At 36.0% G+C, this 19,057-nt stretch overlaps 1 protein-coding gene across 44 annotated transcripts in view; it reads left to right on the top strand.

Moving 5' to 3' along the window:
• The window catches only part of GPHN (gephyrin), a 734,620-nt gene that overhangs the window by 261,434 nt on the left and 454,129 nt on the right, over window positions 1-19,057 (top strand). For 6 of the 44 annotated variants that reach the window (XM_073997568.1, XM_073997563.1, XM_073997564.1 and 3 more), the window contains one exon: window positions 2,343-2,496. The exons of the other annotated variants lie outside the window; for them this stretch is intronic. The gene's annotated coding sequence lies outside the window, so the exon portion shown is untranslated. The remainder of the gene's footprint in view (window positions 1-2,342; window positions 2,497-19,057) is intronic. 44 annotated transcript variants of the gene reach the window in all.

Raw genomic sequence — 19,057 nt, forward strand, 5'->3', positions numbered from 1 at the left:
TACCTGAGAAATTGTAACCAAAAACTGAGCCTATAATGAATTTGCAATTCAAATTCACATAGTTAAATAATTTACATTTTTTCATACTGTTTGTTTGTTTGTTTGTTTTGAGACGAGTCTTGCTCGTCTTGCACTGGCACAATCTCCACTTACTGCAAGCTCTGCCTCCTGGGTTCACGCCATTCTCCTGCCTCAGCCTCCCGAGTAGCTGGGACTACAGGCGCCCGCCACCACGCCCGGCTAATTTTTTGTATTTTTAGTATAGATGGGGTTTCACCGTGTTAGCCAGGATGGTCTCGATCTCCTGACCTCGTGATCTGCCCTCCTCGGCCTCCCAAAGTGTTGGGATTACAGGCGTGAGCCACCGTTCCCGGTGGCTTTTTTTTTTTTTTTTTTTTAAACAAAATCATCAATGGAAGGAAAAACACTTTAAGTGTATGAATTTAGTTTAAAGTAGTCTATGATGAATAGTGCATTTGGACAACTGACCAAAACAATTGCAAATTCTCTGGTGAATTCACTTTGTCCTAAAATTCAAAGAAATACCATACATTATTTACCACTGAACATGAAAAGCTGCAAGGAAATGAGGTACTATGAATAAGAATCATCAGAAACACTAGACAGCAGAATCAACCCTACATAGATATTAAATATTGGAATGACTGGATATAGAGTAAAAAACAACTATGCTTACTTAATATGTTAAACAAAATAAAACTAAAAAGCAAAAGCCTGAAAAACATCAGTAGGGAACAGCAAACTATAAAAATGTCCTAGCAGATTTGCAGAATAACCAATTAGAAATTCTAGAATTGAAAACAAATAATATAAATTTAAAATCACATGGAGTATAACGGCAGAACAGATACAATTGAAGAGAGAAATAGCAAAGTGAATAATAGGCTAAAAGAAATTATTGAGAATTTATCACAAAGAGAAAAAATTCAAAAAAAGACAGGTTGAGAAACTACACTGTTTTATGCACACTGGTGTATTTACGATATATCTCAAAAAAATGTCTAAAATATAATCAAATATATGGTCAAATATGCTCATTCTTCTTTAGAGCTTTCTATAAGAAGAAAACAAAGGGAAAAACATTATGTCCAACAGTAGGAGCAGGATCACAGAGTTAATAGTTCATCCATTACAAATTATGTTACTATAAATACTTAATGTCATGAGAGAAATATTTACCTTGAGTATTACATTTATACATTGATCTCAAAATCAAAGAATAGTAAGATATTTTATTTATTTAATGATACATATAAAAAGAAAGAGAGTATCTTATTTAATAGTAGAGCTTACTTCTGAATACTAGGGATACAGGTACTTTAAAATTTTCTTGGTAAGCTCTTTGTATTTTCCAGTTGTTTAAAACTGAACATTTAGTGCTTTAAAAAAAATAAATAATAAAGCCAGAAAGCTGCTAATAAGGATTAAAAAAGTGGTACTTCGTGATATATTCTAGAACTTTTCTGTGCTATATCTGTGCTTTTCCTGTGGTAGGTGCTTATCATACTTTTTAAATGATTGATATTTGGCTCTTATACATTCTTAATGTATATTTAAATGAAGTGGATGAATAATAAAAGTTAGTGGAAAATTTATAAGGAGTAAGGCCCTGAATATTTGCAACACACCGAACTTTTGATTACTGGGGATTTAAGCTGAGAGTCTTCATTTAGGTGCAATTTAGTAAGTGTCTTAGTTCCTTTTGTGCTGCTATAACAGAATAGCAGAGATTAGGTAATTTATAAAGAAAAAATTTATTTCTTACAGTTCTGGAAAGCCGGGAAGTTCAGTATCAAGGTGCCAGCATCTGGTGAGGGCCTTCTTGTGGCATCTCATGGCAGAAGGAAGAAGGGCAAGAGAGCATGTGTGTGAGAGAGGAAGAAATTAAACTTGCAGCTTCAAGCCCTTTTATAATTGACATTAATCCATTCATGAGGGTGGGGTCCTCATGTCCTAAACACATCCCACCAGGTCCCAGCTCCCAACATTAGGGATTCAGTTTCCAACACATGCTTTTTGGGGAACACATTCAAACTACAGCAGTAAGCAACTTTGAAGACGTTCTTTATCTGCTTATTCAATATGTGTAAGATCTAGCAATATTTATGAGACAAATATATGCAAATAATTTTGTTTTAATTTATTCATATGATAAATATTTATTGAATGTCTTTTGTGTGCTACACATTGCACTAGATTTTGGAGATGACTTGTGAAACCATATACAGCATTGATTGTGTTCTAGTCTCTGTCTACAAACTTAAAGAAAACTAATTACTTTTCAAGGTAACATATTCAATTTTATTTTCTGCTTTTCTTAGATCACTCCAGTATATCCAGCAAACTCTCTTAAACTGAGCCCAAACTACTCTTGTTGCCTGTTCTAATTTTCTTCACTAGAACATCCAGAAAATCTTACTTGCCTTTCCATATAAAACCTCTTACTTTGGGAGGCCGAAGCAGGCGGATCACGAGGTAAGGAAATCGAGACCATTCTCGCTAACAGGGCGAAACCCCGTCTCTACTAAAAAAAAATGCAAAAAAACCATTAGCCGGGCGTGGTGGCTTGCGCCTGCAGTCCCAGCTACTTGGGAGGCTGAGGCAGGAGAATGGCGTGAACCCGGGAGGCGGAGCTTACAGTGAGCCGAGATCGCACCACTGCACTCCAGCCTGGGTAACAGAGCAAGACTGTGTCTCAAAAAATAAAAATAATAATAATAAAAAGTCTCTTTAATTACTTTAAAACAGCTAACAAGGACTTAATTCCTTTATCTTCTTGTATTTTTCTTATATTATCTTGGCAAAATGAAAAATTTGGGTATTTAATGTTTGCCAAGTCACCATGTGGATAAACCACCACTAGTGAAGAATAAACTATATCCATATTATGTTTCTTTAAATGAAGCGACTACATTTCAACATTACCCTCAGAATTAAACGTATTATTTACAGTACTACTACTCATCCTTTCTTCTAATAGGCTCCAAGCTGTCTCCTTTTTCATCTTTCATGTATCCCAATAAAAACATAACTTCCAATTTTAATTAGAATAGCTATATATAATAGGTAGAACAACTGTGTATGTTCTGTAGCCTTCTGCCTACAACCTGATTATAAAATTGCTTTAACTAAAGTAAGTTACTGTCTATTCTGAGTTACTCTATTACACAAAATTTAATTTTATTACTCTACTTTCTTTTCCATATTATTTTTCTTCTATCCTCTTCTAATTCATTGCCTCCTTGATCTCCCTTATTAAGCCTTCTCTCAGGGAAAGAATATCTGATCAGCCAATTCACTCCAAGTTTTAAGTGACTAGTGGTTGGAAATATGTTCTTCTTCAGTATTACATGTAATTTAAACAAGGAATTAAGTTGTGTTGGCTTTGCTGTGGCAGTGTGTGTTTGTATACGAGAATGAGTTCTTTATAGCACCCATTCAGTCACACAAGACTACCTACTTGTAAGTCTAATGTTTAGAATAAACAATGCATTATCAAACACATTTTGCATTTCTTAAACAATGTTCATAAATTTCCTTATATGAGAAACCTGGTCTGATGTTAGACAAACAGTGAATACTCAGCTTTATTGATTAATTGACTACATTTTCAGAATACTGAAAAATTAGGAATGGGGTTAACTGAACATTTTGTTAAGATGTTATTACAGACGAATACAAAAAAATTCTGGCTCTCTGGATTGGACTCTGTGTAGATTGATTCCATCTATAAAAGGTGGCTCATCTTTGACAGCAGATATTTTAGTCACTATTACTTGTTAGAGATTCAATATTGCAATGAAATTTTTTTAAATTTACTTATAAGGATTTATGATACCAAGTTGCATTTGACATTTGGATTAAATCCTGAGGGGTAAGGAAGATTCATCCCTGTGGTAGAAGTTTATAAAGCCTTAAGTCAAATGAATTCTACTTACACTTTAGTTAGAAGGCCAATTAAGACAAAGGTGCCTTAAAAGATCAAGTTTTTCAGTGTAAAAATTCTACATCTCAATATAGGTTATGAATACTACATTAAGTTCATTTGGTTATGAATTCATTATTTTCACCTGTTGCTGCTGTTGTTGTTATACTTCAACTCTCTTATTTTTACAACTTTTTATTTTGAAAACTTTCAAACTTGAAAAAAATGTTGGGAGAACAGTATAATGAACAGCTGCACTCTGCACACCTAGATTCTCATGATTGAGAATACATGCTATATCTATTCATATCTCTGGCTTGCCTTCTCTCTCTCTTTTTCTATATAACTTAAAAACAGTTTCAGACATAATGACACTTTACCCCTGAATATTTCAGCATGTTTCCCTAAAATTAAGGACCTTGTTATACTCTTATCATATACTGGAAATGTAACATTGAGACAATAATATCATGAAATATAACATATAAATCTATTTTTAGCTTTCTCTAATTATCTCAAAATATTATTTATAGATTTTTTGATTCCGTATTCTGTGAGGGATTATAAATGGTAATTTGGTAGTGATATGTCTTTACCATTTTGTTATATATTGTCAGAAATTTGATGTAGAATAATTCCATATATTAGCAACTGTGGAAAGTGTTGCCAATTATGAAAAAAATGTAAATTTAGATAATTCAGAAATAGTCCACTGAGATTTTTATTACATAGTTGATTTTATGAAAGTAACTTGAATTCCTTGACAGCTTACTTATGTATAATGAGTGTTCATGGTGCCCTCATTGAATTTCTTTTTAAAATTTAATTTTTAAAAATAATAATACAGTAAAAAAATACCCTTTGTGATCTTTCTTGATAGTCACATCCTCCCATGATCATTCTACCCTGCGTATCACAGATCTGTTTTCCATCACTATGGTTTGTGTTTTTAAGAATGTCAAATAAATAGAATCAGAAGGTATGACCAGCTTCTCTCAGAGTAGAGTCTCTGAGATATATTCAAGTTGTGTATGTCAATAATTTGTTCATTTTTACTGGTAAATAGTAGTCCATTGTACATATGTACCATTGTTTGTTTATCTACTAACCCATTGAAAGACATTTGGGTTGCTTCCAGCTTTTGGCTGTCACAAATAAATCTGCTGTTAAATATTTGTATATAAGTTTTGGTATGAACATAAGTTTTCATTTCTCTGTGAATACCCAGATGTACAGTTGCTAGCTTATATGATAAATGTATATTTAACATTATAAAAACCCGGCAAACTGTTTTCCAACATTTGCATCATTTCAATATTAGGCTCAGTCAATTGTCTTATCTCGTGTGAATTTGTATCCTGTATTACTTTATAAGACTCTAAGTCTTATTTAGAGCCTGTGGAAAAGATTGATATTTTTGTTTTGGCCTTCTGTGGATGGTGTGGTTCTAACCTTAGCTCTGTTTTACAAGACTTGGGTGTGCTATTTGGATCTGTCTGAATGTGTACCCCCTAGTGGTCACTCTGGAACCAGCCTGTAGATCTATTCTTCGCTAAGGCCTTTAAATCTTTGATATGCTAATTAGTATCACATCCATAAATGGGCAGATCCAGGGTGAGTAAAAGTTCAAAACAACTGTATGGAGTTGCTCTCCTGATCTCCCTTCCCAGTTATATCCTAAGTACTTTCTACTTACCTGGGGGCTGTTTTTGTTGTTGTTCTTCTTCAAAAAAGAAATTGTTTCTTTCTGCAGTTTTACCACATCCTCCCACCATTTAGCGCTGGTGATAAAGATGCCAACAAGGCTACATGGTGGGAAGACAGGGACATAGGGGAAAAAATCCTACAGGGTTTGGTCCTGCCCTTTTGGCATTGCTGCTTCTCTGAAAGGTAGGTTCACCTCCCTCAGAGTTTTGACTACTGCAGTCTCTCATTTCTGTCTTCTTTTATCTTAGCTGCCATGGGACTGTTCAGGGTTTGAGGCATAGAAAAATGAGGAAGAAGAGAGGGGGAAACAAAATAACCTGGAGATTTCTCCTACTGTTTCTCTCTCAGCACTGTAAGTGTTCAGAAAATTTCTCCTGGACCTCACTCACACCACATAGTGCTCAGTTCTGGGTTTCTGGCTTCAGAGATAGTAGAGGAAAATAAATGTTAAACTCACCATTGGTATTCTTCCCTCACCTGTCTAATAGTGTTTACTTTTCAGAGTTTTCAAATAACTCTCTATTCAGGTTTTATAGTTGAATTAGCATGAGATAAAGAGAGTCTGGTCTTATTTCATCTTACTGGAATCAGGATCCCTAATTGATTTTTAAATTGGTGATATAATTGTCAGACCATTTATTTCAGTATTTCACTAAGTAACTTCTAAACTGTGAAAAAAGCGAATATAAAATAAATATCCGGTATTTTTGTGCTTGTTATTTGTATCTTTGACATGAGATAAAGTTTGTGGAAGATTTAACAAGAACATCATAAGAAGTTGACAATAAATTAGATGTTAATTCATTAATTTATTTCCTCCACAGAAAATTAACAAGTACTGACTCTTGGCCTGGGATTGCAGATACGATAATGAACAAGATAGGCAGAGCTCCTTCTCAGGACGGGGTAATAGATTTGAGACAGTCATTTATAGTACATTGGTTTTCTGTTCTTGCGATAGTTTGCTGAGAATGATGGTTTCCAGCTGCATCCATGTCCCTACAAAAGACACGAACTCATCCTTTTTTATGGCTGCATAGTATTCCATGGTGTGTATGTGCCACATTTTCTTAATCCAGTCTGTCACTGATGGACATTGGTTTGATTCCAAGTCTTTGCTATTGTGAATAGTGCCACAACAAACATACATGTGCATGTGTCTTTATAGCAGCATGATTTAAAATCCTTTGGGTATATCCCCAGTAATAGGATGGCTGGGTCAAATGGTATTTCGGGTTCTAGATCCTTGAGGAGTCGCCACACTGTTTTCCACAATGGATGAACTAGTTTACAGTCCCACCAACAGTGTAAAAGTGTTCCTGTTTCTCCACATCCTCTCCAGCACCTGTTGTTTCCTGACTTTTTAATGATTGCCATTCTAACTGGTGTGAGATGGTTTCTCATTGTGGTTTTGATTTGCATTTCTCTGAGGGCGAGTGATGAGCATTTTTTCATGTGTCTATTGGCTTGAGTGTCTGTTCATATCCTTTGCCCACTTTTTGATAGAGTTCTTTGTTTTTTTTTCTTGTAAATTTGTTTGAGTTCTTTGTAGGTTCTGGGTATTAGCTCTTTGTCAGATGAGTAGATTGCAAAAATTTTCTCCCATTCTGTAGGTTGCCTGATAACTCTGTTGGTAGTTTCTTTTGCTATGCAGAAGCTCTTTAGTTTAATGAGATCCCATTTGTCAATTTTGGCTTTTGTTGCCGTTGCTTTTGGTGTTTTAGACATGAAGTCTTTGCCCATGCCTATGTCCTAAATGCTATTGCCTAGGTTTTCTTCCAGGCTTTTTATGGTTTTAGCTCTAACATTTAAGTCACTAATCCATCTTGAATTAATTTTCGTATAAGGAGTAAGGAAGGGATCCAGTTTCAGCTTTCTACTTATGGCTAGCCAGTTTTCCCAGCACCATTTATTAAATAGGGAATCCTTTCCCCATTTCTTGTTTCTCTCAGGTACGTCAAAGATCAGATGGCTGTAGATGTGTGGTATTATTTCTGAGGGCTCTATTCTGTTCCATTGGTCTATATCTCTGTTTTGGTACCAGTACCATGCTGTTTTGGTTACTGTAGCCTTGTAGTATAGTTTGAAGTCAGGTAGCGTGATGCCTCCAGCTTTGTTCTTTTGACTTAGGATTGTCTTGGCAATGCGGGCTTTTTTGGTCCCATATGAACTTTAAAGCACTTTTTTCCAATTTTGTGAAGAAAGTCATTGGTAGCTTAATGGGGATGGCATTGAATCTATAAATTACATTGGGCAGTATGGCCATTTTCACAGTATTGATTCTTCCTATCCATGAGCATGGTATGTTCTTCCATTTGTTTGTGTCCTCTTTTATTTCATTGAGCAGTGGTTTGTAGTTCTCCTTGAAGAGGTCCTTCACATCCCTTGTAAGTTGGATTCCTAGTTATTTTATTCTCTTTGAAGCAATTGTGAATGGAAGTTCATTCATGTTTTGGCTCTCTGTTTGTCTGTTACTGGTGTATAAGAATGCTTGTGATTTTTGCACATTAATTTTGTATCCTGAGACTTTGCTGAAATTGCTTATCAGCTTAAGGAGATTTTGGGCTGAGACGATGGGGTTTTCTAAATATACAGTCATGTCATCTGCAAACAGGGACAATTTGACTTCTTCTTTTCCTAATTGAATACCTTTATTTCTTTCTCTTGGCTGATTGCCCTGGCCAGAACTTCCTACACTATGTTGAATAGAAGTGATGAGAGAGGGCATCCCTGTCTTGTGCCAGTTTTCAAAGGGAATGCTTCCAGTTTTTGCCCATTCAGTATGATATTGACTATGGGTTTTTTATAAATAGCTCTTATTTTGAGATACGTTCCATCAATACCAAATTTATTCAGAGTTTCTAGCATGAAGGGCTGTCGAATTTTCCAAAGGCCTTTTCTGCATCTGTTGAGATAATCATGTGGTTTTTGTCTTTGGTTCTGCTTATATGTTGGATTACATTTATTGATTTGCATATGTTGAACCAGCCTTGCATCCCAGGGATGAAGCCCACTTGATCATGGTGGATAAGCTTTGTGATGTGCTGCTCAATTCGGTTGCCAGTACTTTATTGAGGATTTTTGCATCGATGTTCATCAGGGATATTAGTCTAAAATTCTCTTTTTTTGTAGTGTCTCTGCCAGGCTTTGGTATCAAGATGATGTTGGCCTCATAAAATGAGTTAGGGAGGCTTCCTTCTTTTTCTATTGATTGGAATAGTTTCAGAAGAAATGGTACCAGCTCCTCCTTGTACCTCTGGTAGCATTCGGCTCTGAATTTGTCTGGTCCTGGACTCTTTTTGGTTGATAGGCTATTAATTATTGCCTCAATTTCCGAGCCTGCTATTGGTCTATTCAGGGATTCAACTTCTTCCTGGTTTAGTCTTGGGAGAGTGTATGTGTCCAGGAATTTATCCATTTCTTCTAGGTTTTCTAGTTTATTTGTGTAGAGGTGTTTATAGTATTCTCTGATGGTAGTTTGTATTTCTGTGGGGTTGGTGGTGATATCTCCTTTATCATTTTTTATAGCGTCTGTTTGATTCTTCTCTCTTTTCTTCTTTATTCGTCTTGCTAGCAGTTTATCAATTTTGTTGATCTTTTCAAAAAACCAGCTCCTGAATTCATTGATTTTTTGGAGGGATTTTTTTGTGTCTTTATCTCCTTCAGTTCTGCTCTTATCTTAGTTATTTCTTGCCTTCTCTAGCTTTTGAATGTATTTGGTCTTGCTTCTCTAGTTCTTTTAATGGTGATGTTAGGGTGTCAATTTTAGATCTTTCCTGCTTTCTCTTGTGGGCATTTAGTGCTATAAATTTCCCTCCAAACACTGCTTTAAATGTGTCCCAGAGATTTTGGTATGTTGTATCTTTGTTCTCATTGGTTTCAAAGAACATCTTTATTTCTGGCTTCATTTCGTTATGTACCCAGCAGTCATTCAGGAGCAGGTTGTTCAGTTTCCATGTAGTTGAGCGGTTTTGATTGAGTTTCTTAGTCCTGAGTTCTAGTTTGATTGCACTGTGGTCTGAGAGACAGTTTGTTATAATTTCTGTTCTTTTACATTTGCTGAGGAGTACTTTATTTCCAACTATGTGGTCAATTTTAGAATAAGTGCGATGTGGTGCTGAGAATAATGTATATTCTGTTGATCTGGAGTGGAGAGTCCTGTAGATGTCTATCAGGTCTGCTTAGTGCAGAGTTGAGTTCAATTCCTGAATAATCTTGTTAACTTTCCGTTTTGTTGATCTGTCTAATGTTGACAGTGGGGTGTTAAAGTCTCCCATTATTATTGTGTGGGGACCTAAGTCTCTTTGTAAGTCTGTAAGGACTTGCTTTATGAATCTGGGTTCTCCTGTATTGGGTGCATATATATTTAGGATAGTTAGCTCTTCTTGTTGAATTGTTCCCTTTACCATTATGTAATGGCCTTCTTTGTCTCTTTTGATCTTTGTTGGTTTAAAGTATGTTTTATCAGAGACTAGGGTTGCAACCCCTGCCTTTTTTTGTTTTCCATTTGCTTGGTAGATCTTTCTCCATCTGTTTATTTTGAGCCTATGTGTGTCTCTGTATGTGAGATGGGTCTCCTGAATACAGCAAACTGATGGGTCTTGAGTCTTTATCCAATTTGCCAGTCTGTGTCTTTTCATTGGACCATTTAGTTCATTTACATTTAAGGTTAATATTGTTATGTGTGGTCTTGATCCTGTCATTATGATGTTAGCTGGTTATTTTGCTCACTTGTTGATGCAGTTTCTTCCTAGCATTGATAGACTTTACATTTTGTCATGTTTTTGCAGTGGCTGGTACCAGTTATTCCTGTCCATGTTTAGTGATTCCTTGAGGATCTCTTGTAGGGCAGGCCTGGTGGTGACAGAATCTCTCAGCATTTGCTTGTCTGTAAAGGATTTTATTTCTCCTTCACTTATGAAACTTAGTTTGGCTAGATACGAAATTCTGGGTTGAAAATTCTTTTGTTGAAGAATGTTGAATTTTGGCCTCCTCTCTCTTCTGGCTTGTAGAGTTTCTGCCAAGAGATTTGCTATTAGTCTGATGGGCTTCCCTTTGTGGGTAACCCGACCTTTCTCTCTGGCTGCCCTTAATTAACATTTTTTCCTTCATTTCAACCTTGGTGAATCTGACAATTATATGTCTTGGAGTTGCTCTTCTCAAGGAGTGTCTTTGTGGCGTTCTCTGTGTTTCCTGAATTTGAATGTTGGTCTGCCTTGCTATGTTGGGGAAGTTATCCTGGATAATATCCTGCAGAGTGGTTTCCAACTTGGTTCCATTCTCCCCGTCACTTTCAGGTACACCAGTCAGATGTAGATTTGGTCTTTTCACATAATCCTATGTTTCTGGAGGCTTTGTTCATTTCTTTTTACTCTTTTTTCTCTACACTTCTCTTCTCTCTTCATTTCATTCATTCGATCTTCAATCACTGATAGTCTTTCTTCCAGTTGATCGAGTCGGTTACTGAAGCTTGTGCATTTGTCACGTAGTTCTCATGTCATGGTTTTCATCTCTATCAGGTGGACTTCTCTGCATTGATTATTCTAGTTAAACATTCGTCAAATCTTTTTTCAAGGTTTTTAGTTTCTTTGCGCTGGGTTCATAATTCCTCCTTTAGCTCTGAGAAGTTTGATCGACTGAAGCCTTCTTCTCTCATTTGTCAAAGTCATTCTCTGTCCAGCTTTGTTCTGTTACTGGCGAGGAGCTGCGTTCCTTTGGAGGGGGAGATGCACTCTGATTTTTTGAATATCGAGCTTTTCTGCACTGCCTTTTCCCCATCTTCGTGGTTTTATGTACCTTTGGTCTTTGATGATGGTGACGTACTGATGGGGTTTTGGTGTGAATGTCCTTTCTGTTTGTTAGTTTTCCTTGTAACAGTCAGGACTCTCAGCTGCAGGTCTGTTGGAGTTTGTTGAGGTCCACTCCAGACCCTGTTTGCCTGGGTATCAGCAGTAGAGGCTGCAGAAGAGAGAATATTGCTGAACAGCAAGCATTGCTGTCTGATTGTTGCTCTGGAAGCTTCGTCTCAGAGGTGTACCTGATCGTTTGAGGTGTGAGGTGTCAGTCTGCACCTAGTGGGGGATGTCTTCCCGTTAGGCTACTCGGGGATCAGGGACCCACTTGAGCAGGCATTCTGTCTGTTTTCAGATCTCAGCCTCCGTGCTGGGAGAATCACTACTCTCTTCAAAGCTGTTAAACTGGGACATTTACATCTACAGAGGTTTCTGCTGCTTTTTATTTAGCTGTGCCCTGTCCCCAGAGGTGGAGACCACAGAGGCAGGCAGGCCTCCTTGAGCTGCGGTGGACTCCACCCAGTTCGAGCTTCCAGGTGGCTTTGTTTACCTCCTTAAGCCTCAGCAATAGCGGCCGCCCTTCCCCTAGCCTCCCTGCCACCTTGCAGTTTGATCTCAGACTGCTGTGCTAGCAATAAGGGAGGCTCTGTGAGTATGTGACCCTGCGAGCCAGGTGCGGGATATAATCTCCTGGTTTGCTGTTTGCTAAGACCCTTGGTAAAGCACAGTATCAGGATGTGTGTAAGTGACCTGATTTTCCAGGTGTTGTGTGTCACGGTTTCCCTTGGCTAGGAAAAGGAATTCCCTTCCCTCTTTTGCTTCCAGGGTGAGGTGATGCCTTGCCCTGCTTGGGACCTGGCTCGTTGGGCTGCACCCCCTGTCCTGCCCCCACTGTCCAACACGCCCCAGTGAGATGAACCCGGTACCTCAGTTGGAAATGCTGAAATCACCCGTTCTGTGTCGCTCATGATGGGAACTGGAGGCTGGAGGTGTTCCTATTGAGCCATCTTGATCTCCCCCCTCCCTTAAGATTTTAAATGCCAAATTATTTACTTAGGTAGTGAACTATAATGTTAACATCAAATAAAAAGATATCCACATCTACTCCTATTTCTGTATTAATAAATTGTGATGATGTATCAATCAGTAGGATCATGTACCATTAGGAGTTGAAATAATGGAATGTGGTACATCCTAAAGCTTATTTTGACATTCATTTAGCCAATAATATTAATTACTTAATATCACTGTTCAAGCTATCATCTTTGAGAAATACTGATTTAACAATAGTTTACACTAATTATGCAACAAATAATTTTAAAGTCAAGCAAACCATAGGTTAATTCCCCCATTACTTGATAATGCAAAAAAAAAAAAAAATACTTTTACTATAGTACTTAATATAATAAACTTATTTTTAAATTTAAATTGCAAAAGCTATCACAGGCTTTCTATGGTATATGGAATTGTAATAACATACCTTTAATTGATGTTTCTTGGAATTCACAACATTTATAGACTTTTTAAATAGACTTTATTTTTTGGTAGTTTTAGGTTCATAGCAAAATTGAGCAGACAGCTCAGAGATTTTCCCATGTACCCCCGTGCCCTTACATGCATAGCCTCCCCCATTATGAACATTTCTTACCAGAGTGGTATATTTGTTGCCATTGAACCTACATTGATGTATCATTATCACCCGGTCCATACTTTATAGTAGGATTCATGTTTGGTGTTTTATATTCCATCAGTGTAGACAAATGTATTATGACACCATTATACAGGTTGAATATCCCTTATCCAAAATGTGTGAGAGCAAATTGTTTCTGATTTTGGATTTTGGAATATGTGTATATATGTAGTGAGAGATATTAGAGATGGAACCCAAATCTAAGCATTAAATTTATTTATGCTTCATCTACACATGGCCTCAAGGTAATTTTATCCAATATTTTAAATAATTTTATGCATGAAGCAAAGTTTGCCTAAAATTAACTATAAGAAAGCAAAGATGTTCAGTGTAGAATTTTCCCCTTGTAGTGTCATGTTGGTGCTTAAAGTTTTTCAGGATTTGGAGCATTTCAGATTTCAGATTTTCAGCTTCAGAGTACTCAAACTGTAGTGTAATGTAGACTAGTTCCACTGCCCTAAAAATCCTCTGTGTTCTACCTATTCATCCCTTTCTTCCCAGAAACCATCAGCAATCACTGATATTTTTAATGTCTCTATAGTTCTACCTTTTCCAAAATGTCATAGAGTTGGATTCTTATAGTGTTTATCCTTTTCAGATAGGCTTTTTTAACTTAGTAATGTGTTTAAGTTTCCTTCATGTCTTTTCATGGTTTGATAGCTTATTTCTTTTTACCAGTTAGCAAAAATAAATGAGTTATTATCCACTCACCTACTGAAGGACATCTTGGTTGTTTACAAGTTTTGGCCATTATGAATAAAACCTGTATAAATATCCACATACAGGCTTTTGTGTGGACATAGTTTTCAATTCCTTTGAGTAAAACCATGAATTGTGATTGCTGCATCATGTGGTACAGTATGTTTAGTTTTGTAAGAAACCACCAGATTGTCTTCCAAAGTAGCTATACCATTTTGCATTCTCACCAGCAATAAATGAGACTTCCTATTGCTTCACATCCTTGCCAGCCTTTGGTACGATCAGTGTTCTGAATATTGAACATTCTAATAGACTTATAGTCTTATCTCCTTGTTTTATTAATTTGCATTTTACTGATATATGATGTGGAGTATCTTTTCATATTATTATTTTATCTTCTTTGGTGATGTGTTTGTTAAGGTCCTTGGCTCATTTTTCAATAGGGTTGTTCATTTTCTTATTGTTGAGTTTTAAAATCTCTTTGTATATTTTGTATAACAATTCTTTATCAGATTTGCCTTTTGAAAATATTTTCTTCCAGTCTGTGGCTTGTCTTTTCATTCCCTTAGCAGTGCCTTTTACAAAGCAGGGGTTGTTTCAATTTTTAATTTGTGTGGGAATATAGTAGGTCTGTGTATTTGTAGGATTCATGAAATATTTTCATATAGGCATACAATGCATAATTATCACATCAGGGTAAATGGAGTATCCATCACCTCATGCATTTATCCTTTCTTTGTGTTACAAACAATCCATTTATACTCTTAGTTATTTTTATATGTGCAATAAATTATTGTTTACTATAGTCACCCAGTTATGCTGTCAACAGAGTTCTTAATTTTAATGAAATCCAACCTGTTGTTTCTTTCTTCCAAGGATGTTGCCTTTGCTGTCATATGTAAAAAGTTATTACCAACCCAAGGTCATCTAAATATTCTTCTATTATCCTCTAGGAGTTTTATATTTTTGTGTTTTACATTTAGATCTGATTCATTTTGAATTAATTTTTGTGAAAGGTGTCAGGTCTGTGTTTAGATTCATTTTTTTGCACATCATCTCTTTTAAGATTCCAAGTTCTTTCAGAAGACGTTCCTTGGCTGGGATTCCAATTTTGGCTCTGCAAGGACATATTACTACTCTGATACTAAAATCAGACTTATAATTGTAGTGCTCTGTTTTCTAAGTCAGGAAATAAGGAAAGGACTAGGACACCAGTAGCAGCCATGGTCTTAAGGCTCCAAAAGGATGTAGAGAGAAAAATATATAAATACATTAACTTAGTGGAGGTGAGGGAGGAGGATGACCTTGGTGCCCCCTACCCTTTTTAAGCACAGGTAAAGTTGATGCATAATAATGTCAACATGTACTTCTTTAATTTTTTGGTAGCAGGTAAAAGGTAAATTAAAGCTTACCAATGTTTTGTAAAATTCTATATATCACTGGCCCTCTTATATTTTATCAATGCCGAAAATGTGATGCTTGAATCCAAAAAACAAATGAAATTAAGGTTTGATTAAACCGATTCTAGGACTTCATTACTTTGCTACTTCTGACTTATTGCCTCATATTACTATTACTCCTAATTGTACTAGGTTGCTTTGGTTTGGATTCCAGCAAACGAGGTAAGTTGGGACAATTGACCTAAAAATAAAGTTTTTGTACTGCTGGGATATCATTTGGCTGATTTTCTAATTTTGTTGGGCTTGGATCAGAATTAATTATGTTATTTTCATATCAATGTCAAGTCTGTATTTATAGTATTCTTATTTTTTTAGAAGTCACAGAATTTTAAAAAGTAGCAGAAAAATAGTAAATGATACTGAAAAAATTTTAGCACTTACATTTTGGTCATGATCTTCTAAAGCCTCCTAAAGGAAACATTGCTTTTGTGAATAGTGCTGCAGTGAACCTACACATTCATGTGCCTTTATAATAGAATGATTTATATTACTTTGGGTATATACCCAATAATGGGATTGCTGGGTTGAATGGTATTTCTGTGTTTACATCTTTGTGGAATCACCACACTGTCTTTCACAATGGGAGAACTAATTATACTCCCACCGACAGTCTATAAGCATTCTGTTTTCTCTGCAACCTCACCAGCATCTGTTATTTTTGGACTTTTTAATAGCCATTCTGATGGCTGTGAGATGATATTTCATTGTGGTTTTTATTTGCATTTCTCTAATGATCAGTGATGTTGAGCTTTTGTTTATATGCTTATTGGCCGCATGTATGTCTTCTTTTGAGAAGTGTTTGTTCATTTAGTTTGCCCACTTATTAATGGGTTTGTTTGGATTTTTCTTGTAAATGTGTTTAAGTTCCTTCTAGATGCTGGATACTACACTTTTGTCAGATACATAGTTTGCAAAAACTTTCTCCAATTCTGTAGGTTGTCTGTTTACTCTGTTGATAGTTTCTTTTGCTGTGCAGAAACTCTCCATTTGTAGAGCCCTGCAGGATAGATTTAGCATAATTCTTGAAGACCCTAGTATTTTCAGAATGGTCAGTGAGCATTGGCTTCAACTTAAAATCACTAGCTCCACTAGTCCCTACCAAGAGAGTCAACCTGTCCTGTGAAGCTTTGAAGCCAGGCATTGACTTTTCCTCTCTAGACATGAAAGTCCTAGATGGCATCTTCTTCCAGTATTTATGGTTGTTTTATCTACATTGAAACTCTGTTATTTAGAATAACTACCTGCATCAATGATGTTAGTTAGATCTTCTGGATAGCTTAATGCAGCTTCTATACTAGCACTTGCTGCTTTACCTTGTATGTTTTTGTTACAGATATAGCTTCTTAAACCTCATGAAGCAACTTCTGCTAGCTTCCAACTTGTCTTCTGCAGTTTCTTCACCTCTCTCAGCCTTCACAGAATTGAAGAGAATTAGGGCCTTGGATTAGGCTTTGGCTTAAGGAAATGTTGTGGCTGGTTTAATCTTCTATCTAGACCACTCAGACTTTCTCTGTATCAGCAATAAGGCTTTCTCTTTCTTATCATGTGTGTATTCACTGGAGTGGCACTTTGAATTTTTTTCAAAAACTTTCCCTTTGTATGCACTACTTGGCTTTTTGCCGTAAGGGCTGGTTATCTCAACTTTTGACATACTTTCTTCTCTAGCTTATTCATTTCTAGCTTTTGATTTAGAGTTAGAGATATGTGACTCTTCCTTTCACTTGAATATTTAGAGATCACTATAGGGTTATTAATTAGCCTAACGTTGATGTTGTTGTGTCTCAAGGAATAAGAAGGCCCAAGTAGAGGGAGAGAGACAGGAAAATGGCCAGCTGGTGGAGCAGTCAGAACACACATAACATTTACTGATTAAGTTCCCTGTCTTATATGGGCTCAATTCATGTTGACCCCAAACAATTATAAGAGTAATATCAAAGATTAATTATTACAGTTTACCATAACAGACATACTATTAATGAAAAAGTTTTAAATACTGCGAGAATTACTAAAACGTGACACAGATGTGAAGTGAGCACATGCACTTGGAAAAATGGCCCCAGCAGACTTCCTTGACATGGGGTTGCCAGAAACCTTCAGGTTGTGAAAAGCACAATAAAGCGAAGCACAACAAAAAATGTATTTCTTAAACCACAAGACTATAATGGACAAGAAAGAGCTGGGACTGGAGACAGGTGACCAACATGTTAATCTAAGTCAGGAATCCCTAAAGTGAAGAGTAGCAGTAGTTAAAAAAAAGAGAGAGAGAGATTAATTAAATAAATAATTGTAAGATATAATTAGTAACATTGAATCCTGATACACCCACAGAAAATATATACAAACGTGTTTAAATAATGAAAATTAATGGTAGATTCTATTATTGGTCCCGATTTTCAAACACGTCCATCAAAGCCCTTTGCCATATAATTTTTTAGGAACCTCCTGTTGGGAGTGGAGTGGACTTCCTTGCCTTACGAATTTGTATTTAACCACTTAACTTGTTATTACCAATGGATAGAGCCCCTGAGTATATACTTACTCTCTTGTACATCTACCATGCAATAAGAATATGTGTGACAGTTTTTTGGTCTCAGGAGAAGGATGAGAGATACATGGGGGAGAGCTACCCCCAGATCAGATAATTCTTCAGTTATCTGGTCTGGAGTCAGATAATTCTTCAGTTAGCCATGTACTCATGAATGAACCCAGTTGAGCCCAGCCTGGAGCAGCTATTTTTTAAGCAGTGCACAGATTTAGGAAAAATAATAAGTTATGATTGTTTTAAGCCTCTGAGTTTTAGGGTGGCAGTCATAGCTAACTGATACAAAGTTTCTATTCTGCCAAAAAAAAAGTTTTTAAAGAAGTTATATTCTATTATCTTTTCACACATCAGTTGATGTAAAAACAAAAGATAATCTACTGATCCAACAGGAAAACTGCTTGCATTATTGGTTTTATTTATTAGACTGCCTTAATGAAGCAATCACACAACTGGAAAGGGAAAAGTAAAACTAATATAATTTATAAAAATAGCTTTATTGAGATATACCTTATATACCATACAATTTACTTATTTTAAATGCACAATTCAGTGATTTTTAGGATACTTATTTTTGCCACTGTCATCACAATGTAATTTCAAACATTTCCATCATCCCAAAAGAAATCTTTGTGCCCCTCACCAGTTACTTTTTTTCCTCTCCCACCTCCAGCTTAAGACTGTGTAACCACAAATCTACCTCCTATCACTATAGATTTGCCTATTCTAGACTTTTCATAGCAATAGAATTATACAACATATAGAGATTTTTGTGTTTAGGTTTTTTCACTGAGCATTTTTTAAAGTGCTTCTATATTGAAGAATGTTTTAGTAGTTCTTTCTTTTCTATTTCGGGATAGTAATCCATTATTTGATTTTATCACATTTTGTTTATTTATTCATCAGTTAATGGATATTTGAGTTCTCTACTTTCGTCCATTATCAATAATGGTATGAACATTCATTTACAAGTGTTTGTACAAATATTATGTTTTTATTTCTCTTAGATAAGTACTTAGTAGTAGTAGAATTTCTGGGTCATATGGTAACTCTGTCTTCAGCATTCTGAGAAACTTAAAGTTTTCCAAAGTGACTGTACCATTTTACACTCCCACCAGAAATTTAGGAGGGAACACTGATAGTAATTTAATTATACTGAATATTCAATTTATACTATTAGGGACTTTAGTATCATAATATAGAATGATAATAGGTATATATAAA

This window comes from Macaca fascicularis, chromosome 7 (genome assembly GCF_037993035.2).
Source record: "Macaca fascicularis isolate 582-1 chromosome 7, T2T-MFA8v1.1".
Lineage (NCBI taxonomy): Eukaryota > Metazoa > Chordata > Mammalia > Primates > Cercopithecidae > Macaca > Macaca fascicularis.